At 41.1% G+C, this 25,161-nt stretch overlaps 1 protein-coding gene across 13 annotated transcripts in view; it reads right to left on the bottom strand.

Moving 5' to 3' along the window:
• Positions 1 to 25,161, bottom strand: part of ADGRG2 (adhesion G protein-coupled receptor G2) — a 117,390-nt gene that overhangs the window by 76,527 nt on the left and 15,702 nt on the right. For 2 of the 13 annotated variants that reach the window (XM_084790654.1, XM_084790650.1), the window contains exon 2: positions 2,358 to 2,402. The exons of the other annotated variants lie outside the window; for them this stretch is intronic. The gene's annotated coding sequence lies outside the window, so the exon portion shown is untranslated. The remainder of the gene's footprint in view (positions 1 to 2,357; positions 2,403 to 25,161) is intronic. 13 annotated transcript variants of the gene reach the window in all.

Genomic DNA, 25,161 nt, shown 5'->3' with positions numbered 1-25,161 from the left:
CAAGAAGAGACTTGCTACCCTATGAGCATATACAGGGGGAGGAGGTCCCCCTCAGGAACAGTCATAGGAGAGGGGAATAAGGGGAAAATGGGAGGGAGGGAGGAATGGGAGGATATAAGGGATGGGATAACCATTGAGATGTAACAAGAATAAATTAATTAAAAATGCTTTAAAAATGAAAAAAAATCCAGAGCACTGGTGGATTTCTCTGATTCTTCATATAAGGCTATCAACACTTTCATCACCGTGTCTAGCATCCCCCTGACTTCTCCAAGTGCATCCAGAACTGCTCCTGCTTCTAGTTGGAGGCTTTGTAATGGGCCATAGTGACAGTCACAGAGGCATAGCTGGCACAGAAGACACAGGCTGGAGGGCTCCAAGCCACACTGCTCATGCCTGGAATAATTTCTTGCATTTGTTCGCCTAGTTTTCGTATATCTTTTGAGATTCTCTTATACGCAAGGTATTATGCAGGACTCATGATTTTTCAATAAATAAGACATTTGTCTTGTCCTTGAGAGATTATAGCCACTACTTATGTTCAGTAGCTATTGGTATTGTCATATAACCAGTAATGTTTTTCAAAACTGGTAAACTTAAAAGTCGTTTTCTCTTTATGGCTGATGAGGTTCAGGCTGACTTAAAACAACAACAAAAATAAGTACTAGAGTACAATATATTCTTCTATTGAGAATTAGATATCACCTCATCCCATCCCCATAGCAGCCACTCATAAATGAACTTTTGGATTTGCTCCAAAAATCTATTGCTACAAAACAATTCTATAACTATATAGAGGAGAGAAATAGGAGAAGAAACTGTAATGGTCTTAAATTGTCAATTTGACACATTCTCCAACCAAGTGGGAAGAGACTCTCAAGGAAGGATTATTCCAATCAGGTTAGTCTGTAGGGGGTTCTGTTGATTATATTAATTGAGATGAGAAGATTGTCCTGCCATGGGTGGCACCATTTCCTAAGCAGGGGATCTTGAACTCTATAAGAGTAGAGAAAATGAGCAGGAGTTATCACAACAGAAATGAAACCAGAACAGAGATTTTCATTAAAAACATCCTTTTCAGCATTGATCTGCAGTGGGGCTGGAAGTAGGATTTGGTCAAGCACATGGTATGGATGCTTCAGGAGATCATACTGTAGAGGAAGAAGGATTCTTGGGAAAGCCAATCCTCCTACACTTCCCAAACCTACATTCTAGCACCCCCTTTTTTTGCTTTTGTTATCATACCATGTCAACTCCTGCTTTAAATCACAACTTGCATATCTCTTAGTTATGTAACCCTACCTGGGTGTTTAAACCTTATTTATAAAAATAACTTACTAGTATCTATTTTAATCATGTATATTATTTATTTTGTAAATTATTATAGGACTGTTCTAATTTAAATTTGCAACAACAAATATTTATGTTTGATAAAATTTTTATAATTTATACCAAGTAAAACCCAGAAACAATCACTATTTGAGTCTCAAAAGAAAGGGAAAGTGGGGCTGGAGAGATGGCTCAGCAGTTAAGAGCACTGATGGTCTTCCAGAGGTCTTGAGTTCAATCCCCAGCTACCACATGGTGGCTCACAACAATGAGATCTGGTGCCCTCTTCTGGCCTGCAGGTGTACATACAAGCAGAACACTGTATACATAATAAATAAATATTTTTTTAAAAAGAAAGGAAAAGTAATAAAGATGGGCAAAGTTTATTAGTAGAGTACTTGCTTAATACACACAAGGCCCTGGGATTTTACTTCAAGTACTCTAACAGGAAAGGAAGGGATAGAAAGGAAAAGATGAAACTCAGTAGTGGCTTCAGAATTTCTGTCTAGAAGAAAGTTAAGCAGAAATCTGTTTGGGAGGCACTCTGAATGTTGCACGTGCACAGCACTTCACGCAGCCAGGAAAACACATGAATGGCCATTTCAAAACTTGTCAAAAGCTCCTAGAGTCAGGAAAGCCAGTCCAAAGAACAAGAGATGGGAACAAGGTAGGCAATAATCCAAAGAGTCCCATGTAAATAATCAGTCTTCAACTTTCATGTCAATTCAGTGTCTATTCCTATTCCAAAATGGCTACCCTTTCCTGAAAGCCTAGTCAAAAACAACTGGGTTCCCACGAAGAAAGGTTCAACAAAGGCCTTTCTGTAAGAAAAGAAAGCACAAACAAAACAAACAGGAAAATATAAGGTTATGATGAAAATGGGGATCTGGAGTGAAGAAGGTTGAGAAATACAATAAGAAAAACTAAACCAGACCAAACAAACACATTCATTGGTTTTTGTTTGTTTGTTTTGGGTTACTTTTTTTTTTTTTTACACAATACTATCATGTAGAACTATCCTGACTCACCTGACAGGAAGTTCAGAGAAAAGAGGGGAGAAACTCTTTGCACATCTGAAAACAAAAATAAGAACAGATAATTAGGCCAATGCAAAGTGGACCTTCATGATGCCAAAAGGCATCAATACTGCACACATCAAGGCTGCATCTTGACAGTGGAGTTACAAAAGTAATAAACAATGCAGGCCTTGCTACCAGGGAGAAGATTATAAATGACAAGAACAAGCAAGAAGTCAGTTTGGGAGGGGTGACTTCATCTATGTATATCTTACCACCCAGTCTAAATCAGCATTAATTGCGCTATCAGTATGCAGGATGACATATATAATGGTTAGTGCTAATTGTCAAGGTGGGGCAAGGGTCTGAAATCATCTAAGAGGCAAGCTTCTGAGTACATCCAAAACTGAAAAGCTTCTGTAAAGCAGAAGACACTGTCAACAGAACAAAACAACAGACTGGGAAAAGATCTTCACCATCTGAGAAAGGGCTAATATCCAAAATACATAAAGAACTCAGGAAATTAAACAACACCAAACCAAATAACCCAATTAAGAAATGAGGTACAGGGGCTGGAGAGATGGCTCAGTGGTTAAGAGTGCCGCCTGCTCTTCCAAAGGTCCTGAGTTCAATTCCCAGCAACCACATGGTGGCTCAGAGCCATCTATAATGTGATCTGACACCCCCTTCTGCAGATAGAGCACTCATATACAATAAATAAATAAATTTAAAAAAGAAATGAGGTACATAGCTAAACAGAGAATTCTCAACAGAGGAATACTGAATGGTTGAGAAATTATTTTCTTCATAGGAATTTTAAATAATATTTTGATGCCATTTCACAACTCAAAAATACCGTGTCTTCAAAAACCTTATTGACATCTACAATAAAGCACCATTAATTATTCCTGGTAATAGAGTTGATTAATGAACATGAGGCTCATTTTGCTTCTTTGGAACAAATTTTAGGTAGAAAAGTAGGGCAAACAACAACATTTGTTGTTTCCAGTAGGTGAAAAAAAAAACGTGCTAATAACAAGCAAAGCTGGCAAAAAATAAACACTTGTATGCACCACTACTGGGTTGGAGCTTTTGATTTTTGAATTGTATTTTTCTAGATTTTATTTTACTCATATATTTTTAGTTTTTAAAATTAAAATAAAATTACACTGCTTCCCCCTTTCCCTTTCCTCCCTCAACTTCTTTCCATGTACTTCACAAAGAACTACAGGCAACTAAGACCTGCTGAGAGAGAGTTAATGAGTCTCTTCCATGGATGATCCCTTAACTTGTTATCTATTTGTAAGTAGTCAGTGCTGAAATCATATACATACTAGCAACACTAGATGACTTAGCAGGCTATATTTAAATATCTATACATCTATACATATGTGTATAATTTATTTTGAAGCTATTATCTTAAAACATAAAGTGTTAAATTCAGAGGTATAGTGACACCCACACATACATCAAGAAAAACAATGTTATTACAGCCTTATATGAGGTGAGGAAGGAACTCTCACTATGCCAGGAGATGAAGATGTAAACGATGCCACAACCACATTACCTAATATGATTCAATAATGGCTAAAAGTGCCATTGATTTAGATGTGCCAACATTATAGATATTGCCAGTATATATAAGTCAAGTGACAAAAGTAAGCTCTTGATACACACACACACACTCACACACACAACACACACACACACACAGAGAGAGAGAGAGAGAGAGAGAGAGAGAGAGAGAGAGAGAGAGAGAGAGAGAGAGAGAGAGATGTTAAGGAACAATCCAAGCTGTACATGTGTATGTTTGTTTGTGTAATGACCCAGATCAGCTCACATTAAAAAAATCATAAAAGAAGACCTACTAATTAATCCTTCACAGAGAGGATCATTACATGGAGACTTGGAGGGTGAAATCAACTTTAATTCTATAGAACACATCAATGTCTTTGTGTATTATTTACACAGGTTAGACTATTTCTTTTAGTGAAAAAAGGTGAAAGAGTGAGGACTAAACAGAGCCCCTAAAGGAAGCTCTAGGGTGGGATAAATGGAGGGAATACTATCAATTTTTCTTCCCATTGTCACTTCCCCTCCTCCTTTGAGGCACAAAGGCTTCTGATCTCAGAGACAAGAAACCAGTATCTCCCCCAGAAAATAGGAATTCACTTGAGCAAATTATTGAAAACAATAGAAAAAGATGTGCTGTAAACTTGCTTGGTGGACACTGAGGCCTAAAGTGAACTAAGAAGCTGCCCATCCTCCTATCTGTAGATCTCAACTTAACTTGATGGACAGACACCACACCTTCATAAGCCCTCAACTCCCGGAGCAACTAAACGGGAAGGAGAATCCCACCCACACCAGCACTTCAGTAACAAAACATAGTGGCTGCCAATGTTTGGAGCTCTTACATCATTAAAAAGGAAAGGGCAAGTCACAAAAGAAGCCCTATCAACTTATGTAAGACATGGCACAGAATAGAGAATTTTCTCAGAGAAGAACAGCTAACTCACCAATTGCTAAGATTAACTGAAACCTCCCACAGTTGCAGAGTGCCCCAAACCATGACATCAGGAGGCTGGGGATGTGGCCAACTTTCTCAATTTATCAGGCTGGCTGAAACCCAGGCTAAAGCCAGTGTAACAAGAAAAAAAAGGCAATCAGTCTTTATGAATGTTTTGAGTAGGAGGGACTCTCTCCTTGGGTGTATTTAAGACCCTATTCCAGAGCAGAAGAAAGCATTCTGGAAGTCTGTCTCCAAAAGTCAGAAGTCTTGCTCTGGGTAGCTGGTCCCTGGCCATGGATCTTGGGAGTGCTTGGTAACCCAGTGGGTTAAGTGCACAGGTGAAGCAGCCTTAAGCAGCTATTTCACTGCCCTCAGAAGCAATGTGACCCTAGTTAAAGAACAAAGCAAAACAGTGACATGCGGCATGCTGAAAGGCCCAGTGCTTCTTAAAATGTAATGATTAATTCATGACCCAGACTGAGGACCAGAGATTGGCTCACAATTCCTGACAATGACACTAACATCATGGGAGAAAGGGCCATTAGGAACGGGGCCAGAAATAAGTGTAGAGAACGTTTCCTACACAGGTAGGGGAAATAAATAACATGAATAGTGATGATGATGATGAACATGGGGCTTAGTGGACATGTCCAGGACCAGATCGTGCTTTAAGTTGGTTAATATTGTCATTGAAGAATAAACACAAGAGGGTCTAGATCAGAACCTTGTGTTTGCCCTATTTATATTCCAACCTTTCTGTACAAGACCTTGTTTCCACAGACTGTCTTGTTTGGTTCTGCATAGAACCCACTAAAAAGAGATTAAATATGAGTTGGCTTTTGAAATTTCTAAATATAATCCATTCAATAAATATATACCAAATGCCTACATACATATTTCAAGGAGGTTTTATCATATCCAAGGGACTAGTAGTAACAGAATAGTACAATTTCTGTGGGTGTCATATAGATTAGCTACAAGAGCATCAAAGAAAGGTCCCCTAAGCCAGAGCAGGAACATGGATCCAGACAAATTACCTCTAAAGGGTAATGATCCAACTACCTCCCAAAGAATATACAGCTCACTCCATGTAAAGACACAGGAGAGATTATTCCAAAGCTTAAACTGAGGCACAGTGCCAAAGGATTTAGAAAGGGAAGAAGAACACCATTTCAAATGGTGGAAGAGACGGAGAGAGCTGCTGGATTTGTCTTCTGAGCCATCTCAGAAGATGACCTCTTAGCCAGTGGGGAAAGCTTGTGAGCTGAGATGGGATGCCCAGCTCTGAAGCGGCTAGTAGAGCCATGATATTTTTCTGCATCATGGATAGCATTCTTTTCTCCCTTTCTCTTTCCCTTTCAATCCTCCTTTGTTCTATATTTTTCTCTCTTTTATTTCTCTTTCCTTCCCTAGCTTGTAGCTGGCCAAGTGTATTCTAGTAATGGAGTATGGCTGGCTACCTCTGCCCGAGCTAGAGAAGAGGCATAAAAACCATAGGATGAAAGCAACTGAGGGTGCAACTCAGTGATAGAGGCCTTAGTTAGCAGGCCAAGTCCCTGGTACCATGCCCAGCACTAGAAAAAGAAGAGGAAAGGAAAGGACAAGAGAAAGAGAAGGAAGGGGAGGAGAAGTTGGGTGTGTAGTTCAGTTCATAAAGAACTTGTCCAGCATTCAAGAAGCCCTGAGTTTGCTCCCTAGCATCACAACCTGAAAGACAGCATGATGGTGAATTCCTGTAACCCTCCCATTCAAGAGGTGAAATTAACAGCATCTTTGGCTATATTAACTAGTTTGCAGTCAGCCATTTCTACACAAGACTTTGCCTCAACGCAGGGGAAGAAGGAGAGAAAAAGAAAATAAAAGTTACAAGGGAAGATGTTCACCTCCAAATGGCTCCCTGACTCCTGATCCTAATGTCCTGGATGAGGCAATTATTGCCTTCCACAACAGGGTAGCACTGACACGTGCTAAAATCAAAACGATTTCCCAAAAGGTCCTGATTCTCTTTAGTTTATAAGAAATTGTCACCTTATAGGTAAACACATCTGCAATGATTCACCAATAACCATCTCCCAAAACTAGAACCTTACAATTTCATACATTGTACTGATTTGTTAAATGCAAGTCTCACGTTAAGTTGCACCCATACAACATTAGCTTCAAATGAACTTTCATCTACATGAAAACATCTCACCAGGAGAACTGACTATAGACAAGTACTTGTAATCAACCCTGATGGTTATGACTGGCACATCCTCATTAGTCGCAAGCTTGTTTTTCCACTATGAAACAACAAGCACTTCCCTCCATATTTAAACTGTGCTCTGGTGCTTTGTTTTTAGTAATGAGAGAAAATAGGACTGAACAACGCACAGATGAGGATTGAAGAAGCAATTGGACACATGGAATGGACCCATCAAATAACTGAGAAAATCACACATATAAACGCTTCCTTCATTTACTATATCGTTGTCTGTTTTGATACAAGTTAGAAATGAAGAGCAGTTTGTTAAATTTTGTATTTCCAAATATATTTGCCATGTGATGTGAGCTAAGCTCTTGCCTGTGCCTTAATTCAATCCTAGGGAGTAAATGATGAGCAAACACTTACTCAGAAAGTTTTATTGTTCCCGCTGGGAATGAGTAAGAAGTTATGTTATCATCTGGCCATAATTTGACAGATAAAACTGAGGAAGGTAGAACATTGGTAACATTGTGTTTTAAAAAAAAATTCAACATGAGAACTTCAAACTCAAACTCAGGATTGCTGTATCTTTGCTGAATTTGCCAGCAAAGGAAATGGGGGTAGCTATCCCTACTGCGGTAGACTGCAAAACATCAGCTCTTCACATGTCAGTATGCCTGTCCATTACAATGTGACTTTGCAGATCCTCCTGTCAAAAGGTGGAGTCTATCTGTCCAATCCTTTGGCATGTGTTGACCTTGTCCTTGCTTTGTCCCATGGGTCCATTCCAGTGGGATGCAAACAGAAGCATGGAAACAAGCCCAAACTAGCCTGCCAGATGCCTCATGCTGGGTCACCCCAGTGCTCTAACAGCCAGTTAAGCCCCAGGAACACTCATGCAGCTAACTTTTAGTTGACTGCAGATGCATGAGTGGCTCCAACTGTCACCAACAGAAGGACTGTTCTGCTGAACTCAGCCAAGAGTGCGTGCTCCAAAGCTAAACTGAGAAAATGGCTGTTTCTGGAAGCTGTCAAGTTCGAACTTATTATGGTCTGAATATGAAACACACACCTACTCAATGTGTTAGACTTGATCCCCAGCTGGTGGTGTTATTTGGGAATGTTGTGGTGCTTTTGGGGACTACCTGGGGGAAATGAGTTATGGGGAAAGGAGGACAGGCTTTGAGTGTTATATCCCAAGTGCACTATGGGGTCATTCTTTCTATTTCTTGCTCTGCCTACATGTGAGACCTTTCAGCTGCACGTACCCACTACCGCAGCGCTACCTACTATCATCCTTTCCCTACCATGATGGGTTGTCATTTCAAATTGTGAGCCAAAATAAATTTCCTCCCTTAAGTTGCTTCTTGCCAAGAATTTGGCCACAAGAATGAGAAATGTAATTACTAGAGGAGTACTTTGTTGTGTATAAAAAGCTAATTTGTACCTCTCCTTTTCCTTTCCTTCTACCTCTTTCTTTCCTTTCCTCTCCATTCGCCGTTTCTTTCACCACCTTCCTCCGTTTCTTACCTTCTTTTTTGCTTTCTATAAGTACTACAGGGCCAGGACCATTGCATTTAAGATGGTGGCTTGGGCTGTCTAGTTCAAAGCTAATCTCATTTACTGTGAAAACATTTCCTCAGTGCTACATTTTGAATATGGTTAACATGTGTCCCTCAGGGATCATGTCTTTAGAGCTTAATATCCAGTCTGATGATAATAAAAGGTGATGGGGCCTTTAAGAATGGAGAGCCTTAAGTCCTCAGAGGAGATCAAGGTAGTTTTTGGTGGGCTCATGATCGTTATAAAAGAATAATCATAGCTTTTTTGTCTTCCTTTGTAATGGCTCCACCTTACACATATCCTTGTGATTGTGATTCCATGTGTTATAAGAGGTTGCAGCCAGGAGTCCAGTACAAAGTCTCAGGTCTTTGATGATAGCAGCAGTAAACAGAATACTAAACTCTGAAATGTTGCAGACATTGTGTAGTGTAAGGGTCCTAAGCATGAAGTGAGGTGAGATGTCTTTAGGGTCAGCAGACTGTAATGTCAAAGCTGGCAGTCAGCAGGTCATCTAAGGGCATTTTCTGGTGATCACCTCCCTAGGAGAATCATTTTCACTGCATCTGTTGAATGTATTCAAGAGCTTTCTTCTACGCATCACTCCTAGTCATGGAAGGAGAAATATAATAAGAAAATGAAGTTGCAAGTCAGACACCCAAGGGTTAAGGAACATATCTAAGACTGTTCTCTTCCTCATGTGGCATCCCAGACTAAGAGAGCAGAAAATATATTTATAACTATAGAAAAAAAACACACTGTGAGTGGTAAAATGCTTACATTTCTATTTGTTTACTAAACCAATAAAAGAAATCAAAAGGATCACCTTGCTAATGACATCAAACCATTCAGCACAACTCAGAAACCATAAAAAGGTCATTTCTTCAAATACTTTTATTCCCTTTATCACATTTACAGTCTGTGCTTTATTTCCACTGCAACTTGGATTCCCCTCCCCACCCCACCCCCAATGATGTTTTCTCAGACTTTTTGAAAGCTTACTTTCCCCTGGTGTCTTGGAGCTTACTATTTGTTTGTGGTCATGACATTAATGTTTAGAAAGGTCGAGTAGATGCCAGGGCTGGATAAGTGTATATATATTTCTTTTGATGATACTGTGAATGGGATCTTTTTTCTTCCTCAGGATTCCCTGAATGAATTATTGTCTTCTCCAGAGCAGTGTTTTCCAACCTTCCTAATGCTGTGACCCTTTAATACAGTTCCTCATGTTGTGGTAACCCCCACACATAAAATTATTTTTGCTGCTACTTCATGACTCTAATTTTGCTGTAAGTATCTGATATGCAGGATATCTGATAGACAGCCCCTGTGAAAGGGTCCTTCAACTCCCAAATGAGTCATGACCCACAGGTTGAGAAGCACTTTTCTTTTCTTTTTTTTTAATGGAGAACAAATTGGAAGCATTTATTGAAAACTTGAGTAAATGAATGGTTTATCTACAAGCACATAAAAACATCTTTTGTGCCCCACAGTTCTCCTCTGGGATTTGTCTTCTCTGTCCCCAGGGCTGATGCTCTTCTTCTCTCTCACTAAAGATACAGCATAGGAGAACCACTTTTCTAAATGCATTTATTTCCATAATAATAAAAGTATTAGATAGAGAGGTATTTTCATGGCTTCTATCAGGTAGAAAAAATAGGAGGTAAACTCTCAGGAATACATTTTCAGGACTTGACATCACCATACCATGTTCTGGATGATCAGAAGAAGGATCCATTGCTTCAAGCATCTTCCAATACCTTCTCTCCTCTGTCTATTGCTCAACACTGTCTACAGAACCTCCCCTTTAAAGGGGAGTTATTTTCCTTCATTAGTTTTGTATATATTTTGGTTTTCTGAGGCATAGTCTTGTATATACCCAAGACTGGCCTGGAACTCACTGTGTAGTCCATGCTGGCATCAATTTCACAATCTTTCTGTCTCAGCCTCCCAAGCACTATGGTTACAGATGTGCAGCACCACATTTGATTTACCTGTTTATAACAATGATGATCTCTTCTAGTTATACAATGGTTTGGAGTAGAGAAAACAGTTATGTATGCAAAACCTTATTGGACTCACTTTTGTTTACAGAGTAGCTGGGAAGCAAATTCAAAGCCTTGTGTTAGAGACTGGGGCTCCACTGGAGAGCCAGGTAAGTGGGGCCCTAGTGAGGAGCCAAAAAAAAAGAAAAAAAGAGAAAGCAATGAAAACCGACTATCAAGAAATGCAATACTGCAACTGAGATAAGGATTACAGTGAAAAGCATCTACAACTCTCGATAAGGACAGTAGTTTATGACTAAGATGTCATGAAAGGTTTGAAAAGTGGATAGAATTAGCTCCATACAAAGGCAGATTAAAAACTATGGTCAGTAGAAGAAGCAGTATGTACAAAGGCACTGTGGTGAAAGGGAGTATTGCTCACATAAGGAAGAAAATATAGGCCACAGTGGGTAACACACTCGTGGGCAGTGGGAGAAGAAACCGTAAAAGATGACACTGAAGAGGCAGGAACATCCCAGCTCCCATGTAGGGTGGGACTTGATGCCCAAGATAAAGATGGATGCTTTGTTTTCTGCAGTGATAGAGTCACTGAAGGATTTTACGCAGTGGGTAATCTGGTCAGATCCTCACTTTGACAGGATCATTCTAGCTGTTGCATGGAAAGGATTGGCCGAGGGTAGAGCTGAAATGGGAGTACAGTTTGAGATTTCTGTGCTCATTCTCAAACACTGTCCTGTGAGTATACATAAGTCAGGGAGTATTATCAAGAAAATAGAGGTGAGGACATCCTATTGAGACTGGTGAGGACATCCTATTGAGACTCTAGATGAGGAAAATATAGAGGATAGGCAAGTAGGGGGACCCAGAGGGTCCTAGAAACCTACAAGAAGAACATTATGATGGCTAGATCTGAGCCCAGGGATTCTGCTTGATCTAAGGCACCAACCATGGACAAAACGGGCAGTCATCATCAAACCCCTACCCAGATCTAGCCAAGGGACAGAACATTCTCCACAGCTAAGTGGAGACTGGGGACTGACTTTCACAGGATCTCTGGTGCCCCATATTTGGCCATGTCCCTTTGTGGGGGAGGCCCAATGGCACTCGGAAGAAGGATAGAGGACTACCAAGAAAAGACTTGATACCCTAGCACCATATTCAGGGGGAGGAGGTCCCCCACAGCCACAGTCATAGGGAAGGGGGATTGGGGTGAAAGTGGGAGGGAGGGAGGAATGGGAGGATGCATGGGATGGGATAGAAAATGAGATGTAATAGGAATTATTTTTAATTTTCAATAAAAATATGTTAAAAAAAAAGAAAATAGAGACTCAGATTTGGCTATGTACTGTAAATATCTAAAATATCATGGGAACTCCAGTTCAGAAAAGTGTGAAAATTTAAAATAATTACATAGGTATGCCTTCTGCATCAGCGATCAAAAAAACCTTTCCTTTAAGGGGTCAGGGAATAAATATTTCCAGTTTTGTGAGCTGTGGTATAACTGATGTAACCTGCCATTGTAGTACATGACCACCACTGTCTGTAAATGAATGGATGTGGCTATATATTTTATTATATATAATAAAACATGAGCTTCAGAAATAGGTAGATCTCAGGATTTGGCCTATGTGCAATAGCTTTCCCTGCTTTATACCATGGAGGATATTGTGGGACTCTGCTTGATAAAGTTTGAGGCCTGACATCTCCAGATAGCCATTTGCAGTTGGTCTATGATTGTGGACTCCCTCTTCTCAGCTGGGTTCTCACTCCACATGATCTCGTAGCATCCGCTGGAGCCTGCTCCATTGCCTCCTCTAGCTCAGTGTTGCCTACCAATGATGCACCCGCCAGGGGCCTGCTTCTCACCAGACCTGCCTGCTGGCTTGTTTTGGACGGCTGCCTGCTTCCTCTGCTATGTTTAGCACCACAGCTAGATAAAGAGCTGTAACACTTTTGGTATCATCAAGGGCTTGTGTTGCTCCCAAGTCTCTACTGCTGTCTGATACCAGCAACTTCATTCTAAAAGACCTAGACTTTAATACCTTCCCTGGTGAGACTGGGAACCTGGTCTAGCAGCCAGGCCTTCAGCAAGAAACTGACCTTGGGACCTCTGATCTCAAGGTCTGTCTGGTCTCCTCCAGAAGCAAGCAGCTCCTGGACAAGCCCTCATGGAACCCAGGCCACATGCCAGATACTGAATGACAGGATATAGTTATAGTATTGATGGTGGTGGTGACAATGAGTTATCAGGAAGGAGATGGATGGAACTTGGGTCTCGATTGAGTCTGTGATAGCTAATTCCAATTGCCAATGTGATTAAATTAACAAACATTTAGGGCATCTATGAGGCACAGGTTTCAGTGTGTTCCAGAGATTTTCCAGAGAGAATTAGTTGAGAAGGAAAGGCCCACTCAGGATGTAGGTGTCTTTATCCTTTTGAATGGGATATCAGACTGAATTTTAAAAGGGGGGACAGAGAAAGGCAGCTGATAACTGTCATTCCTCTTTCTCAGCTTCCTGATCTAGAAATGAGTGATATCCTCACCACCACTGTGCTGAGCCAATCTCCCACCATACCTTTCTCGACATAATAGACACTAGCCTCCGAACCACAAGACCACACAACCCTTTCCTCCTTTTTTGTTTCAAGATAAGGTTTCTCTGTGTAGCCTTGGCTGTCCTGGACTCAATTTGTAGACCAGGCTGGCCTCGAACTCATGGAGATTCACCTGCCTCTGCCTTCCAAGTGCTGGGATTACAGGCATGCAGCACAGTGCCTGGCTCCTTTCCTCCTTTCAATTGCTTTGTGTCAGGTATTTGGACCACAGTAATGATAAAAAGAATTAAGAGATGTTAAAAATGGCAAGTGCTGCTCACTGCCTAGCCTGCACCTGATCCAAGGGAGGCTCAGAGAAACCTAGTAGTGAGGTCTGGATTAGAGCCCAGTCCACCAAAGCTCCTGCCACAATCCCTGCCCCTCTATCAACCTAATCATCTGCCCCTACAAATCACTGACTCCTCAGTGTCCCAACACCCCATGGTTTCCAGGTTATTCCATATAGGTTATATGGAATACTACCTCAAAATATCCTTGGCCTTCATAATTGCATAGTTTCCCAACAGCTAACATCACCTCCCAGGTTTCCCCCCTTTATACCAACCTACAAAAAAAAACAACTCAAAAATAAGGCAAATACCAACAACCCAAAATTAGCACAGTCGGCAAGTCAATGCTGAATTTGGCTGAGGCACAGACGGTGGTGGGAATTGGGAGAAGGCAGTACCATTTGCCTCAGCTCACCCATCCAGGAAACTCTCCCAGCTGTGACTTGGTCATCTCTGTTTCATTTTTCTACTTCTCCTCTTCAAGGACATTCTTTCATAAAGCATCTACACTACCTGCTCCTTTTGCTTACAAGGCATTCAACTGATCTTGTGTGGCTACACCGGAAGTGGAGTTATTTTTAATACTGGATGGTGTAAGGTTGGGTGGGGAAAGCCAGAACGGGAAGCCTCCGGCAGTGGAAACTCCTCTATCACCAGGGAACTTGGCTGTAGCATCAAGCTCTGGCCTCACACCAAAGAAGGGCCATCCATTTTCTTCTTTTTTTAGTACTATCCTCTTTGACCCACCCAGGCACTGAGATTTGTCAGTGTGTTTTGCCAGGAGACCTGGCAAACAGCAACTTGTCAGATTCAATGGCTCTCATTGACAGCTCAAACGGAATCCTCTGAAGATTGCAAAACTGGACTCACAAACAGACCATAAAATTCCTACCACCCACAACTGTCTGGACACTGGCTTTGCCTAAATAACCCCCAGCACTGGTGCAGCATGGGTGGCTTCGAGGCACTTCCAAAACTGAGGTGTTCCAGCTGGTATGGAGTTTCCCCCCTCCCCTTGCAGTAAAAGATTGACTTCCCAGATACTTTGAGAAAACAGGAGACACCTGCATGGATTCAAGCTACTCACCAAGCAAGTCATTCAGCACCATACACACCCCAAAGTCTGCATGAACTGTGAGGTGCACTGGGCCTGTCAGTTGCAAGGCGTGTAACTCACTTGAATACACTGCAATGTGAGTAAGGTGGCATTTGTGTGCCTCGGTCGAAGTATAAGCATCACAGCAGTAAGGCCACTCTCTAGCTCATGATAGCCCTCACCCCATACCAGATTATCAAGCCACAGTTTGCAACTCAGTGCACGGAATGATAAAAATATTCTATTGATAACCTAGAATTCAAACGATGAGGCTGAGATCACAATCACAGTTGTCACAGATACAGGTTAGTCTCAGGGACAGATGAAAAATGTTATGACAAAATAAAAGTGTAGCATGAGTATGAAATGAAATGTTTCCATTGTCTTCCAGGGTCTCTTTGGAAAGTATGGGCTTGAAAATCTGGAGGTCCTGCTGATGGTACAGCATTTGTCTGACATGGGCAAGCTACAGCACTGAGGGGCTTAAAAAGAGTAATTACAGAATAGGTGGTACACTTCAGTAATCCCAGCACTCAGAAGACTGAGGCAGGAGGAATGCTGTGAGTTCAAGGCCAGCATGCTCTACCTAGTGAGACTGTCTCCAAAAAATTGCCTTCGGAGTTGGGGAGATAGCTCAGCAATGGATACTACTGCAGAGAACCTGGGCACAATTGCCACCCCCCCCCATGGTGATGGCTCATAGCTGCCTGTAAGTGCAGTTTCAGAGGATCTGACACCCTCTTTAGACATTAGCAGGCAGTACACTCACTAATATGGTGTGCAAACAGACAAGTGGGCACATATATATACATAAAAAATAAATGTAAAATGTTTAATAGCCCCTTAAAACAACACAAAACAAAGCCATAGATCAAAATAGGATTGTCAAGTGACAGCTGGTGGTTCTCAGGAAGGAGTGTTCAATAACTTTATAGATTCTGTGAGTGCCATGAAGTGTAAACCACAGAAAAACTAGATCTCTGTGGTTATATGTGAAGTAAGGCAAAGCGTTTAAAGGTGCGTAAGTCTCTGAATTTCAATTTTGACTCTGCCACTTAATGCTACTAAACCTCAGGCAAATAATTGGGTTTCTCATCTACAAAATGTGCCTCAGTTTCATCATTTACAAAATGGGGATAATATAAATAGTATCTGTCTCCTGGCTATTCGGACATATGCATCTATCAATACACTAGGAACATATAAGATAATATAGCAATTATTAGTTTTGTGCTTAAGAAGGCATTGATAATATTATTTCTTGTGAAAATAGTTCTGCCATATTCTCCACAGTTGAGTGGAGAGTGGGGTTCTCACGTACTCTGGTGCCTCATATTTGACCATGTCCCCTGGAGGGGGAGACCTGGTGGCACTCAGAGGAAGGACAGCAGGTTACCAAGAAGAGACTTGATACCCTATGAACATATACAGGGGGAGGTAATCCCCCTCAGAAACAGTCATAGGGGAGGGGAATAAGGGGAAAATGGGAGGGAAGGAAGAATGGGAGGATACAAGGGATGGGATAACCATTGAGATGTAACAAGAATAAACTAATAAAAAATTAAAAAAAGAGAAAATAGTTCTGCCTAAATGACATGTAATATACACATACAAACAAAGCCAAGTTATAATATCTCAACATGTCCACTTTTAAAATTCACTTTCCATAATTGATATAAACTGTCTTTAATTATTCTATGAAATAATGCCACATTGTTGTTGCTGTGTGGGGCTGAGGACCGAACCCAGGGCCTCATGCATGCAAAGCATGTGCTCCACCAATCAGCTGTATCCCCCATCCAAAGATGCTCACTTATTGGCAACATTTTAAGGCCTTTTTACATATAATATTACAGAAGAAAGAGAAATGGAGAGATGCAATGGGATTTTTGTGCTGAGTCATAGCAATAATAACTGATACTTAATTTGAACCCACCACAAGTTACAAGAAAAAGTGGTTATTTCTATTTGCTGACTTTTCCTCTGCTTCTTTACCCATAAAATGGGGCTCATCACCATCATTATGTCTTCAAAGCTGGTCAGCATAGGGCATCAGTCAATAAGGGAAAGTGCTCCTCCAAGCATTGGGGGATAGCCCATAGCTGTCAGCATCATTGCATGCTTAGGTGAACTAACCACACATCCTTCTGACCATTTCACACTCACTTATGGCCTGCGGGTGAAATTGTGCTATTCTAAAAATGACTGTCTGCCATGTTCATGGTCCTTCTGCTCCTTTTCCTCCTTGACCAGCCTCTTCCCTGTGCCCTATTCTTCTACTCTCACCTTTTTGGTTAAACAGCTAATCTTCATGCTTGACCCTTAGTGCGAAGGCCCTACTGAAAAGGCTTTTGAACTTTAAAGCAACTCAAACGGTTAAACTAGTAAGCCTATCTTTTTTTTTTTATGAGAGGAATTTGGAGGCTGAAAAAGAGGTTCATTCTCTCATACTGCTAGGGACCTCAACCCAGGTCACCTCCAATCTGAACCTGGTACCAGGGCTCCACCATGGCAAATCATTGCATAGAGAGCAAGTACTCTGTCCTGCTTGGGCTACTTCCCAGTCAAGAAATATGTGTTGAGTAAATACTATGTATCAGGCACTAAGGTGAGGCACTAGGAACACATTGGTGAACAAAAGGGACACAACTCTGCCTTCTCTGGACAGCCTACACTGGCAAGCATTCAGACAAAACCCAGTGTAAATGGAGACAGCCATGAAGTAAACACATAGAGGCTGGGTTATCTTATTAGAGGAGGCTGTGACACCGACAGTACATTGCTTATTAGTACAAAGAAAGTTAGCAAACAAAAAGTGGGGCACAAACGATCATTCCTATTAAGACACGATTTGGCAGCAGTCAGATTAACATTTTGCCACTGTGTCAGCAAAACTTAGCTCCACACTGGAGAATGTTCCATTTCACTCCATTGTTCCTTTCTATCGCCCTCACTCTAAACTAGGCTAGACTTAGACATGTACGTTTTCTCTCAGTAAGGTTTTTTGTTTTTGTTTTTTTTTTTACCTCTCATTAAGTTCTTGTCCGCATTCATTAAGTTTTTCTCTCACATAAGTCTCTCTCAAGTTTTTCACATTACATTTTAGGTACAGCTGTGTAGGAGAAATTTTTTATCCTAAAAAGAATCCAAAATTACAATACGGGTTGAACATCTCTTATTTGGCATGTTTGGGGCTACAAGTATTTCCATTTTTTTGCAGTTATTTTGAATTGAGCATATGTGCATAGATTTTACCCATTGGGCATCCACAGACCCCAAAATCTGAAATCTGAAATGCTTCAGACTCTGAAACTCTTCGAACTTTGTGTAGGCACTCAAAAACAAACAGAAACTTCAGACTTAGAAGCCATTTCGGACCTTATTCAGATGAGAGTGGTTCAGTGCGAAGTGGTGGTGGTTAGTAAGCTGTTGAACTACTTAACAACTAGACTACAAAATGCACTCCCCCTAGAGTAGGGGGCAGGGATGGTGGTAACTACTATCTACTGTCTTACTGTCTATTTGGTATTGTCTGATGGTAAATTTGTTTATTCATTTTTTTTTCTATCATTTCCAGAATTGTAGTGATAATGACATTATTTCTGAAAGCAACCAAAAATGAATCTTACAAGCAAAACATAGAGTTTCTCCCCTATGCACATAACAGCACAATGAAGGTAGAGTAGGAACAGATCAAGAGCTTAGTAAAACATGTGTGTGAATCAGAGAGCATGAACTAAAACTGTAAAGTGGAGGTGTGGCAGGAGAGCTAGCTCAGTAAGTCAAAGAGCACTTGTTACTTTTACAAAGGACCCAGGTTTGGTTCCTAGCACCTACCTGGTCTATAACTCCAGTTCTAAGGGATCCAACCCCTCTCCTGACCCCCATGGTCATGGTACGCATATGATAAATAGACAAACATTCCTATAGACATACATTCAAGAAAAACACTCATAAACACAAAATAAAAACCAAATTTAAAAAAAAAGAAATATAACCTAGGGAGGTGGTTAAGAGTGTTGAGTAGGGGTGGTGCAGCAAACACATGAAAAATCCTGGTGATAAAATAACATCTGGGGCAAGAGCAGTGTGTTAACAGTGTGCTAGGAAACATGAGGGGACAGATGGTTCTAGCAAAGACTCTCCAAAGTAGAAGAGGGATCCTCAATGGCCTGTGGCTGACACAAATGTAATCACCTTAGTAATCAGATTTGATTCCATGGAACCCATGAACAGGCCAGAAGAAAACTGAGTGACGGGCTAACATGATGATGATTGAAAAAAGACCAGTCAGGTCTTGGCTTCATTTGTGCTAATGCACTCAGTGTCTGCAATGAGCCTGGTTAGGCTATTCCTATAACCAAATGTGCACACTAGAGTGAAAATTAGCCCTGGTACCTAATGTGGCAAATGCAGACAGAAATCGGGGCTGTCTTGATCAAATCAGCTTATATCATCATCCTATCTTGCAAGTGTACTATTACAGACAAAAACACTGCTTTGTAGACAAAGAAACAGAGATAGGTCCAGAGAGGTTAGATAACTTGCCTTAGATCAGAGTTGCAAGTGGCAGAGTGTGTGCTTAAACTTGGTTATCAGAGCTTCCGAGTCTACACTCTTGATACCTTATACAGTACTGCCTTTCTATGTTCCTATAGGCCAGGGATATGCTTGGGGTAAAACTTGGGCTATATTTTATCCTTGGAGTAGGAGCTGGAGTTGGAAAAAGTAAGAACTTTTGGAATTAAATACTACAACATCAGTAACCCTGGGCAGGTGCATTAACCTAGACAAAGCCTCAGTTCCATCACCTGGGAGACAAAGTTACTGAGACCTGCCTCACAACATTTCCACGGTTGGTGTTTGGGACCATGCCTTGGAAACTAAACAGCACAGTACAGGTAATGGTTCCTTACAGCTACCTAATGTAAGACAAGGCATTCCCCTGCAAAAGGAATCAATAATATTTCCCATCAAAAGCCCAACAGCTCCCCAGGTCTTAGTTTGCCAACCTTTGGCCTCTCCCCACTCACTGTACCTTTTTCCTGATCTGTTTTCCTGATCAGACAGAACATCTCCTCCAACACACTGTATATATCACTGGCCTATTGCCATCTTCTTCCACATTAAGCATAGCTCTGGCTGCCTAGCTCGCTGTTGAGGTCTCCCTACTTGAGACTGACTGTCAAGGGTGGCTGACATACAGTAAGAGCTTAATCAAGGGGTCAAAAGAATACAGACATGAGTGGGTCAAGACTGGGGGTGTTCTTGGGAGAGGAAAGCAAAATTAGGCCAAGCCAAGAATAAGAATAAGGATAAAGATAAAGATGAGGATGAGGACAAGGACGAGGATGAGATGAGGAGGAGGAAGAGGAGGCATCATCATACATAGGGAAAATCTGAAAGGAGAGGACCACTGCTGTAAATAAGTGTGCAATCAGTTTTGCCATTCCTTGTAAGTAAGATAGGGGAGAAAGAAGGATTATTTCCAAGTCCAATTTTGTGGGTTGTGAGCATATGGAAGAACTAAAACTTTGAAAATTTCCAAAGTAACCAGTTAAATGCTAAATGAATCATTGGCTTCATTCAGTTTTCATTAAGAGAAGTATTTGAGGTGGTGGTGGTGGTAGGGTGTGTGTGTGTGTGTGTCTGTGTGTGTGTGTGTGTGTGTGTGTGTGTGTGTGTGTGTGTGTGTGTTAAAATCTAGGATTCCACAAGTGAGAGAATACAAAGCCAGTATAGCTGCAACAACCTAAAGGGGGCTAGAATTCTACAAATGTTTTGCCTAGCAAATACTGACCAAGCACCGACCCAGCATCCACAGGACCCTAAACAGCAAAATCCACATCAGCAGATCAGCCAGGTGCTTGATGGAGATTTCCTGATCTAATTACCTATGTTGACTATCTACAAGTAGCAAATTCTAGCAACAATGGCCACAAGATGACATAGTTCAGTTACCACTGTGATGCCAGCAGGGAAAGAATTACCAAAGCAAATACTGTAATTGATTTAAAAAAAGAAGGTATGGTTTGGTAAAAAACCATCATCGTGAATTTCATATAATCATAGTTGTTATGAAAACTATCCTACACTAATTAATCTTTGACATTTCAAAAAGATACTGGACTTTAAGTTCCAGTAGCTCCCAGCACCATTATACAAACAAATTATGTGTTGTCATTACACATAATTTACAGGTTGATGAAGAATTCTAGATGGCAGAAGACTCAAACTATTGAGAAGTTGAGAAGTTAAACTTCTACTACTCTTTACGTGGAGTCAGTATGATGCCTCATTAAAATACAATGTCCCTCAAGTCTTTCTTAAATATCCAAGCAAGAAGAGAAGTAAATTATTTTGTTGCAAGGGCTCTTTTGCAGGAACTGATAAGAAAATCACTCTGAAGATTAACTTGTACAATCCTTACCAAAAGTTAACAGGCAGCACTCAGAAAATTGAAACTTCAGTTCTCTAGGTGGGGCCAGTCTCAACCAGTAGGTATCTAGTCACCCTTAAAAAAAAATTCCAATTGGCTGAGACACATCAGCCGGGTTGTATGTCCATTAACATTTAAAGAACACATTTAAAGCAAGGGAATGAATCTCAAGTTATGAACTTTTCAGACTTTGGTCAGATAAATAGGTGAAACATTGGTTGGGGGCAGGGGTGGTAAACTGCAAAGCTGCAAAATGTGATTACATTTGGAGATATGGTATTATGAGGAAATTAAGGTTTAAAAAAATGAGGTCATATGAGTGGAGACTTACTCTAATAGAACTGTGGCTTTAAAAGAAATGGGGAAGTTGTTGCCTTGCCCTGCCCATCTCCTGCCTCCTTCCCTCTGTCTTTTCCTCTTCCCTCTTTCCCTCTCTCTGCCTGTCTTCCCTCAAGTGAGAACACCATGAGACATTAGCCAAGCTGTGTGAAAGCCAGGATGAAAAACCTCACTAGACACTGTGGTAGCATCTTGACTGGACTTCTAGTCCCTAGACCTATGGGAAATAAATTTGTTATTTATGCCATCCAGCCCATGATTCTTTATCCTGATGGGTAATATAAAAAGTTGTATTCTTTGATTTCCAAAATTAGAGTGAAGCTAGCCATCCATTCTTGATGTTTCATTAAAAGTAGCACTCTTGATGTAGCCTGTATTCTAACATACCAAGTCCAAAGGGCTAAGGGTCTCTAACTAGGTAACACAAGAATCTCAGGAGGTGTCCACTTAATCTTCAGGACAGCATGGCCTGGCAGAGGTCCACATCATTTCTGTGAGAGATTCAGTATAGAATGCCAAATATGAGAGAAATCACAGAAAGTGGACTTTCCAGTCCAGATTCTTAAGGGTGGTAAGGTTCATCTCATCACACTTATGAAAACAGAGCAGAGACTGGCAGCCCTGCAAATCCCCTAAAATGCACTCAGAGACAAATATCAATGTTCCAATCCACTTCTTACCAGGAGAAGGAGAGCATAGCTAGGAACATGAAATAAATGCCTGTGAGCCTTGTTTTCTTGAAATGGTGAATTCTGGGAGAACAGAATTCTGCCACCTGAAGGAAAAGTACCTGGGCTAGCCATACCTAGAGAAGACTGTGATTTCACGCCTGCCTGACCAACTGCTTTCTTTATGTCAGTACCTGGGGGAGGGTACACTATCTTCTTCTTCATCTGAGAGAGGGTTATTGGGCTGGTGTTTATCAGTATAAATGAGCAAAGGACAAAGACATGTCCCATGGAACCTCTGGCTGATTCCCAAGGCTTCACTACTCAAATCCTGGTCCCAGGTCAGCAGCACCTACATCTCCAAGGAATGAAACCACAAAGATCTTGGAAGCCCAGCCTAGAGCTTCTGAATTGTCACCTCCATTTTAATAAAACTCCAAGGTGAAAATCAGGCATACTAGAATTTGAAAAGAACCACTATTAGTGATATTATTTGCCAATTGTTTCTTCTGCATAGTAAGTACACAGAGAGAAGATGTCTTGGTCTAAAAGCAAACTGAATGTTCAGTTTCACCTGGTGGGGAAAAAAGATTTGCTGGAAAAAAAAAGTGTCAACCTACTGGCCTAGGTGTAGTCATGACAAAAGAAGGCATACTTTAGTGTCTCAACATCTCCTTTATATAGTTCTGTGATGGTCGGCTGTGTTAGCTTCTTTATTCCCTTGTTTTCCCTTTATTCCTTTCATTGGCAAACTTAGCAACTGTGCCTAGGAAGTTGAATCATTTTAAAGCCACTCAAGTGATGAACCCATGCCTAAAGATCTGCAAAATGCACTCAGCACTGCCAGGAGGGGATTTTTGCTCTTGTTCTCTTTTCAAAAGAAATAAGGAGATGAAAAGACAGAGACCAGAGCTAGTTCTTAGGAAAAGAAAAGGCATAGCAAGGCCGGGCATTGTGGTATGCACAGAGGCAGGCAGATCTCTATGAGTTCGAGGCCAGCCTTGTCTACAAAGAAGAGTCCAGACTAACCAAGGCTACACAGAGAAACCCTGTCTCAAAAAAAGGCTCCTCAATAAATAATGATCAAAACACTAAACATACAAATCACAGAAAGAATATTCAAAGCCACAAAGGAAAAAGCAAGTAACATATAAAAGCAGACCTATTAACTTCTCAGTAGATACTCTAAACCAGAAGGGCCTGAACAGATGAGCTTCAGACTCACATCTGAAGAAACCATAAATGCCATCACACACTACTATACCTTTAAAAAACTTTCAATCACCATAGAGAATATAAAGCCACTTCATGATAAAGTTGAGTTGAAACAATGTCCATCTATAAATCCAACCCTACAGAAAGTGTCAGAAGGAAAACTCAAACCTACGGAGGTTAGCTACACCCATGAAAACACAGGAAATACTGCTCCTGACGTCTGCTGTGGATCAGCCTAACTGTGGACAAACTGGACATCCAGAGAGTCATTGTCTCACATTGCTGAATACCAGGTAAGGTCAGTCTCTTCCATATTGACCTTCCACAGAAACAGCCTCTCTGTGCCTGATGCAAGACTGTCTCTGCCCATCGTGCCACGCTGCCACAGGAGACAACTGGGGCATTGTCTGTTTACTGGCATATGACTTAACTAGTCATCTCTGTCATTTTAATAGATACATAAATCCATCTAGGTTACAATCTATCCTGAGGTCTCTGATTACATTGATGGCTAAGCTAATGGTAGCTTGACAGCTAGAGGACAATTAGATCTACTGTTAGTACACTAGTCAGTTCATTAGCTAGTTAAAACTACTAGGTACTAGGTCTCTTCTCTTATTTAAAACAAACAAACAAACAAACAAACAGGCTTGCCTTGCTCACAGGCTTCATGTTAAATAGTAAACAGTTTTTAGTGTAACTCAACTGCCTGCGTCTCTTAGTAAATAACTGGATAAAAAAAGATGTGGCTTATATAAGACATAAGTCTACTCCAGCTGTCTTATAGACACAATTTTAACTTCTCTCGTGAGTTTGTATTTGTCTCAGCAGGTTTTCACCTGGCTAACAGACTCTATCCAGAGCTGCTGCGATCTGGACTTGCTGGAAGCTGATGTAAACCAGTACCACAGATATAACTACTCCCTGTCTCTTCAACTGGATCAGCTAAACAAATGCTTTTGATATGTGCCCCATTAGCCTTTGGCTAGCTTTTCAGTCTTTCTAGGCCCCATAATGATAACAATGCCCCTAATGTCAGCAGGAATAAGTTAGAGAAAAGAGTTTTCCCACTTTATTGGCTGAGATGCTAGTCAAGGACAACTCTCTGACATGAGAAACAAAGGGCTATAAAAGTCCCCTAGTTCTGTTTAAACCTGTAATGTTTTGTGCCCCCCCCTTATATTAAAGAAAGGTTAGGTGCCATCCAGCTAATAATCATGAGTGCATAGTGCCTGGCCCTACAATGAGCTGACTCAGAAAAATAAGTTTGTCCAATATGTCAAGGGGAGACTTAGGACAATATAGTTTATGGTTCTCAGACAACAGTTTTTCCCAGTAGATACTGAGGAGGCAAAGATTAGCACCTAAAGTCACCAGTCAGAGGGGGAATTGTGGGAACCAAACAAAAGCCATCTTGCATCAAGCCTCTGTCTTGCCCCCAGAGTGACATCCCCCTTCCCTCATGCTCCCCAAGTTCTCAGAAATCCCACAAAAGTACACTTGATAACACCCAGAGTTGGCACCCAGGGGCCAACTCATAAGGTGAAAAAGCCACAATGTTACAGTAGACAAAAAAATTAGATAAGATTCCCCTTGTGGCTTGGCCCAAACCCCCTACCCTATCATACTCTATCAGCGTTAAGGCCACCTTCCCTATAACCCCCTTACTCAATCATGTAACGCCAAGGCTTGAAAAGCCTCACTTGTAGTTTTTGCCTTTATAAACTCTGTATCCTAAGGAGTGGAGGCTGCCACTTTTTTCAGTTTCTGGAGAACTGACAGTCCTTGCCCCAGAGATGGTTCAATAAAAAGACTCTGTGTGAATTGCATCAGGCTGGTCTCTGGTGGTCTACAGGGGTCTCACGACTTGGGCATAACAACTCTCTACTGAACAAATTCTGGGTAAAGGA

Source organism: Acomys minous, assembly GCF_964271855.1.
Source record: "Acomys minous genome assembly, chromosome: 7".
Lineage (NCBI taxonomy): Eukaryota > Metazoa > Chordata > Mammalia > Rodentia > Muridae > Acomys > Acomys minous.
This window is presented reverse-complemented; position numbering and strand designations above follow the sequence as displayed.